The sequence below is a fragment of the Plectropomus leopardus genome, chromosome 23 (genome assembly GCF_026936395.1).
Source record: "Plectropomus leopardus strain MGB_pleo_1.0 chromosome 23, ASM2693639v1, whole genome shotgun sequence".
Lineage (NCBI taxonomy): Eukaryota > Metazoa > Chordata > Actinopteri > Perciformes > Serranidae > Plectropomus > Plectropomus leopardus.
Genome location: NC_142198.1, coordinates 11,769,170 through 11,776,477, shown reverse-complemented (window position 1 = coordinate 11,776,477; position 7,308 = coordinate 11,769,170). Strand labels below are relative to the sequence as shown.

The 7,308-nt window shown below is 38.4% G+C and overlaps 1 long non-coding RNA gene across 1 annotated transcript in view; it reads right to left on the bottom strand.

Annotated features, from left to right (window-relative positions):
* Window positions 1-1,966: 1,966 nt before the first annotated feature.
* Window positions 1,967-7,308, bottom strand: part of LOC148185650 (uncharacterized) — a 117,600-nt gene continuing 112,258 nt past the window's right edge. The window contains exon 5 of the long non-coding RNA XR_015775772.1: window positions 1,967-2,260. This is a non-coding gene — a long non-coding RNA (uncharacterized LOC148185650). The remainder of the gene's footprint in view (window positions 2,261-7,308) is intronic.

Genomic DNA, 7,308 nt, shown 5'->3' with positions numbered 1-7,308 from the left:
TTCCCCCCCAAACCAATGAACCGTCGACCTTAAATACCGGATTAGCGCATGACTACCCGGATTTGACTCCCGCGTGATGCCATCACATAACATCATATTTCCTACTGGGGATGGAGGGGAGAGACGGTAGTGTGATCCCTCATGCATTGTATTATTCTTCTACAAACTCACTGCACTTCTGCAGTTCTTTAAATTAGTCCAACATTCAATGCGAGGAAATCTAATTAAATACAAAATGGTTTCAGATTAAAAAACAAATTATGATGAATGAGCAGGTTTACCCATAAACTTTAATGTGTGTACGTGGCCTGTAAGGTTTCAGCACGCCTTTACGAGCACTGTATGAAAATTAATTTGTTATGAAGTGGTAGCCTTTTGCAGATGGAGCCCCTGGCACACAAGCAACTGTATGCAGAATTAAAATAATCATCTGGGTGCTGCAAGCAAGCTCACAAACACAATATGGTTCTTTTTTATATTATCTGCTACTGCACCTGTAAACACTCATTTTTGTCCATTGCAGGAAATCAAATGGAAAAACTTCAAAACAACTCAAAATTTTGAATATCCTGATTGCCCCAGTGTACTTAATAAATTCCTCCTACTGCATAAAGTGCCAGGATCTAATCTCGAAAGACCTCAGAGGTTCATGTGTTTGTTAGAGTGATCATATTTTGGGTCATTTGACTTCTCAAGAGGGCCTCTCTCTCTCTCCACCTCCTTCTTCTTGCCCTAGCCTCAAGGCTGACTGTGCTACCAAAAGCATGTGAGTGAGACACAGAAGCATGAGGGACATTCTTCACAGAAATATCTTCTAGGAATACAGCATTCTTGCTGTGATTCCTCGTTTCAAATCAAAGTCAATCAGATGCTATTTAAAGAAAGGATACTTCATAAATCTACTAAGATTTTAAGATGATTTGTAGTGGAAATTTGCAAGCTGTCATGCTTGAGAAAGTTTGCATTAACAAACATTTTCAAATTTTAAATGGATACAGGAGAGATTTTACACTTCCATTAAGATACAAACATGGACTTTCGACTAGGAGACTTGCTGTTCTCGTCCCTGGTGAAACTAAAAGTCAGTGTAGTTCTGTGACTTTATGGACTTAATATAACTATGCAAAGTAATAACTTTTTTATTTTACATAAACCATTCACGTCCAGTATGTAGTTATTTAAACAAAACCACAATCTTTTCCTAAACTTAATCAAGTATTTTTTGTTCTCTAAATGTAACAAAGTGTTTTTCTTACCCTAAACCTAACCGCTGCTACTGTTGCACAATGAATCTGCAACCAAAACCGAACCACATGTTAACCACAGGGTTGTCACAACATAAAATTGAAATGTAAAGAACAAAGTTATATTCGCTACCACTACTTTAATGACTCAAACTCAGAGTCCACATGTGACCTTATCGACTCTGTAGCACACACCTACACGGGGTTTAAAGCCTGCCCTCCCTTCCAGTCGGTTAGAACTGAAGAAGCTTCTTGGATGAGGGGTGAAACATCTTCAAGAAACTGAAACTAGTCCAGTTTCTGAAAAAACAGCACTTATGGATACCATGACCTGGATGACTGAGAACCTTCATCAACAGAAACGTAAAATGCCAACACTTATTCTGGCTATTGGGGATTGCCATATTTTGACTTTTAGTCCTTAGCACAGCTGGAACTCTAACAATGGGGACTTCAGGCACTTTCAGGAACCGAGTTTCTCAATCATAATGACAACTTGGATGTTAATGTGAAACGTTTAACAACATGAAAACTGGTGATCAAAATAACTCTTACACGACATGAATGAAGCATTAGTCCATACTTGATAAATGTCCATATCATATCAAATCAAAGCTGAAATCATAAGGATTATTTTTGCAAACTTGACAAAGCTCCCCCCGGGGCCAGAGAAGATTTTATACAACTGCGTATCAATGCTGAGTAGAACTATTTTTGAGGGGTAAACTGATCTGTGTGCGTAGAATTGGTGGTGAGCTCTTATGGAGATATGAGTCAAAATAAGACTACAGTGTGTTCAGCTAAAAGTGGAGTTAGCACATATAAAAATGTTTTTAATTATTGTGAGTTATAGCAGCATAAAAAACATCACTCTCCTCCTGTACTGTGTTTCTTGCTTACCTTTTCCATGAACTGCCATTCATTCACGTTCATTTGAATTCTCCCTCTGATCGCCCCTCCAGCGTCTGCGTCTGTTTGTGTATTTGCTTCAGCGTTCAGCAGGTGACGGAGTCAGCCTGAAAACAAAAACGTTTGATTTGTTTAAATGAGCTGATGATACCAGTGGCAAAATTTTGATTATTTTTGGTGTGTTGCCGCTATAACCGCAGGACATTCTTCATGATAGAGAAAATGATTGGTTGTTATTGTTGACAAAACCTCCAGCGATAACCCTGAGGATTTTGAATCTAGGGCAAGATCAGCAAGGCAGGTTCTGTCTAAAACCTCAGAAGTCATACATTCTTTCCATAATCCACTGCAAGCTTTGCACTGGGTTGCAGAGAGGACAGTGAATAGTGTGAACAATAGTTGTTTGGTTGCATTAATTGACATGTATATTAGTTATCCTCGAGGGGATCAACAACCACTAATTAGCAAACTGATGCTTCACAAATTCACTCATCAAATGCTGGTGGAGGTTTTTACAGGAGGAAAAAAAAAACAATGCTGATGGTTTCACTTCAAAGACCAGGAACTTCCTTGAAGGTAAACTGTGTATGTTTTCCCCCAAAACAGTCTAAGGACTCATACAAACTTAATCCCTCTCAGTTATCGCTTTTGACCCTATGGGAGTGCATGGCAGTTTATTTATCTACAGAGACTCTTCCTGTGTTTTCTTACGTTCTTATTTTGATATGTTTAGACAGTTCTGGGCACAGCGCACAGGTGAGGAAGGTATTTTAAGCAGCAAAAAAGTAGCAACCAGGTGCCAAAATAAAGTGCAGAAAAAACATAAATATGTGTGGCACCTTGTCTATGAGTTGTTAGGAACTTCACCACAGAGTGATTTTCCTTCTCTGCTCATTTGATTTAAATAACTATTTGAAGCCCAACGTGGTAAAAGTATCAAATATTTCAGTAAAAATAAAGACTAATTATCTCACAACCCTTTCAAATTCACCTTGTGACCCTTTGGAGGGGGCCCAAACCCCAGGTTTGAGAACCACTGGATGAAACTACTATATATTATGTAAAATGAGCTCATCTTGACCGGCTAACACAGGATTAACAATCTAATAAAATAAAACATTATAATGTCATTATATTATGATATACATTCTACTTATAAATATATTTTTATATTGTTGTTTTGTTACTTTTATTTAAGTGAAGGATATTAACTTTCCTCTTGGAAAGTTGTGAAGAACCAGATGCTGTCAGTATTAATAATTTGCATGCAAACTTTAAAACCAAATCATTCATCATTTAAATGCACCCCTCAGGCACAGAAAAAAACACCATAACAATACAGCAGTTTTCTAAGAGGAGGGAAGTGCTTTCCCAATGTGATCTTGCAAACTGAAAGGCAAAGATTCTTAACCAAGTCACATGTGCTTCACGTTGGTTATCATTATTCCAGCCTGCATGTATCGTTTCATAATTGGGGCGGGACGGCGAGGATTACACAAAGCTAGCGCTAAGCTCATTCTCATGAAGTACATTTGAAAATACAGCCACATTCCTTCTGTATGTGCAGTTCCCGTGTTCCCCTCGATAACTAGTAGGAGATCCATTAGCGTGTCAAGGTTGTTATGATCATTTAAACATAATTTGTCTGGAGTCTCCATCTAGTTTTCTTCAATTCTTTTGAAAATGTCAATTTGAATACTGTAATAGTTCTAATAATCAATTAGTTTGACCTTAAGAGTCTGTGCTGGCCCTAAATTAATTTTCTATGATTTATCATCATCATAGACTTGTGGGTATTCAATAATTCAAAGTGCTATTGACCTGAAAATGCACCGGAGTGTTTTTACGGTCAGGTCGGAGTCGAGGAGGAGCCGGCTACTTACTGATTAAGTCTGAAAGAAGTTTACCGCCGAACTTCAGCACAGCTCACTTTTAGCCATAAATGTATCACATGAGTGAATGTGATGTAAACTTACATGGTTACATTAACACATATGAAGGCGGCAAAAGAAGTAGCTGTAATCCAAACTAATGTCCTCCATTGCAACAGAATTTAGCAATTAATTTAGTCTGTTAATTTTGTCAATTATCTTTATAGGTGTAAGATTCGTTTTGCAGGGTAAACATAACAGTATTTAAAAGGTCAAGGGTCATGTCAGGCAATAACATAGTGGTTGAAATGGAAATGAGCACACCGAATTGTACCTAAGACGTTTTTGGTCAGTTTTTCAGAGATCTACAGCATTACTTTGCCGTGGGCAATACACGTGTACACATCTCCTCTGTTTGTCCCGTGATCACCCCTCAGCCGACCTGCCTTTCATACCAGTCACCCCTCCCTCTCATCTACCGTCCTGTGTGTGCTCACATCGGTGCATGTGTGTGAATAAACCTTGGGCAGGATAGAGGATCATGTGAGAAGATGTGACTCGGGCTTAATGGTAATCCTTGCCTTTGGTAAAAATGGCACAGTGGGAGTCATTAGGAGGAACTATACGAGCGGTTCATATGACTGTCTGCCTCTGTCTCCCCCTCTCCTCCCCTTCCCTCTCCTTTAAGACAATGCCTGCAACTGCTCGTCAATCTCTTTCACTTTCTCATCACAGCCTGTCTTCACGCCATTCATTTCCCCTCAGCTCTTGCTTTTCCTCATTTGCTTCTCTGTAAATGAGGGGAAAATCAAAATATTTTTGACTATCTGAAAGAATGACTCCCATGTGAACACGTTGTTTCAGCTCGAGGCATCTACCATGCTTGCAGCTCTATGAAGCGGTACTCAGGCATGGCAGTGCTTGGTTTCTTTTGGCCACAACCGCAGTTGTTCCCTTACCTTAACTAAGTGAATGTTAATGAAGCCATGTAACCTTAGTCATTTTGACACAAAGATATTTTTGCAGCCTTAACCAGGAACTTATTTCAACCAAAACAATGCTCGAGTCTTAACCCTCACCAAGTGTTTGTGCCTTAACAAAATGTAACCATGGCGATATCACGGACCAGTTACTCAAAAAATTTCATCTGGATCAGAATGATCCAGATTTTGAAATCCCATGTTTTGCTTTCCAGGATTAGCTAATACATCTGACTTTTGTGCCAGTAACAAAGCAACATTGGATCGGCTCACCCTGATCCAGATCCAGACTTTTCAAGATTACCATATCTGGATAACCAGTATTTTACATAGCTCAGTGTAGGCTGCTAGCTATGTAAAGATTGCCTGATATCACACAGGATTTTTGGCTCAGTACACTCCATCTCCATATTCACCCTGACATTGTGTCCACTCTAACCCGTCTCCCTGGGGGAGGGGGATACAGTTTTCATCTAACCCATCGTTAGCAACCAATGTATCTTCCTGAGTCTAATGTCATATTACACTCATACGTAGCCAAGCCAACATACTAGTTTTGCTGGATTTTTAAGAGTGGTGTAGAGTGAAGTAAAAATTAATTACAAGTAAGTCAGGCAATATTGAGAGGGTATATTGATTCACTCATTATTTTTTTAATCTAATTTTCTGTTTCCACTTTTTTAATGTACAAGTTGAAAATGCACATTAAAACAGGTGCATGTGAACCCAACTTTGGATTAGATATATCAACATAATTTGTCATGTTACGTGGAGGATTTATTGTCCAGTCTGGACAAAGAAGAGGACCAACTGTGCAGCCAATGGAGCTTGCCAGTTAGAGAAAAAGACACAACTGGAGAAGATTGCCAAACAAGAAATTCCATTCAATTATTTTTTCTACCACCAAAAAATGTTCTCTCTTGGATAAATACTCCTTTTCTGATCCACAATCACTATGTAGTACATCAAGATGATAAGGCAGGGTGAAGATGAGTCCATATTAGTTTTGGAGAAAGGTGAGACTGCTATTTGATAACATGTTCCAAATCATCTAAGTGTAATAACTTCATTAAGAACAGAGTATGAAGACCTCACCATGCTGAGAATACATTATGACTTTTACAGAAAGTTCACTTCCTAATTGAGCTGGGAGTGAATGGAGGTCTATCCTGCGGGACTGTCTGCTGACGAATCGAAGCATACTCATGACCAAAGCTCTGGGGGTGCGGGGGTGGAGGAGTGTGTGAGAGAGAATGTGGGGGGTTATTTTCTCCTTGTATCGTGCACACTGAATATTTTCTGTTTCATTTCTTAAACTGCATGCATATAATCATTTGCATATACCAGCAGCTGCGAATGTAAAATGTAAATGTGGGCCCAAAACAATGAAGAATATGTATTTTGTTTTCTCAAGCTTGCTGTCTAAAATGAAATACCAAAAGTAATGCAAAGACCAACAATGTGATATAAAGGCACTACAGGTCTTTTAACTCGTGGTGACATTTCTTACATACATTTCCAGTGGTCATGACCCACATTTTTGTGCTGAGGAGAAATCAATTTGGATTCTTGAATGGAAATAAAAAACTCCATTAAGTTTTACACTCTATCTGCTGCAGGAATCAAAATAAGACGGGGAATAAGGGAATGCATTTTTATTGCAAATGGTATAAGCCTATGTGCTGAGAAAGACAACGCGGAGTTTTCAACAATAAAACAATTAATTCACACAATGGAGTTTTCTTCTGTGATAAGCATATTAACAGTCACAAGCTTGAATTCCACCACAAATTTGTTGTCCTCGTGGCAGGGTAGCAGTTGTGTTAGATGTGACAGCATACTGCTAGTTTGACTGCACTTCATACAATTTTTAAACAGGAAGTGAATAAACAATGTACCCCATGCAGGAAGCATTATTTTCTCTTATTTTTGTTCATATCCACAATTTGTTCTTATTTTGTAACTACCAATTGATTTCTAGGATTAGCCAATGTCTTCTTATTTTTGCCCCTCTTTTAGGTATGAGAAAAGTTCACGAGTGGTTGAGACCACCCTTACCAAGATGAGAGAAAAACATCTTGTTTTCACAGACCACAAATTTTCCAATGTGAGGAAACTCCAGTTTTAAATTTGAGTAACAGAAACAGTACGTGAATGTTATATAATCAAATTAGAATTATTATGTTTTAAAGTAATTATTATGATAGTTAAATTTATGGGCTAAAGAAATACACTAAACTTGGTCCATTGATGTCAATTAATCCCCTTTTTTTACTGCACAAACCCCCCCAACACCTGCTTATA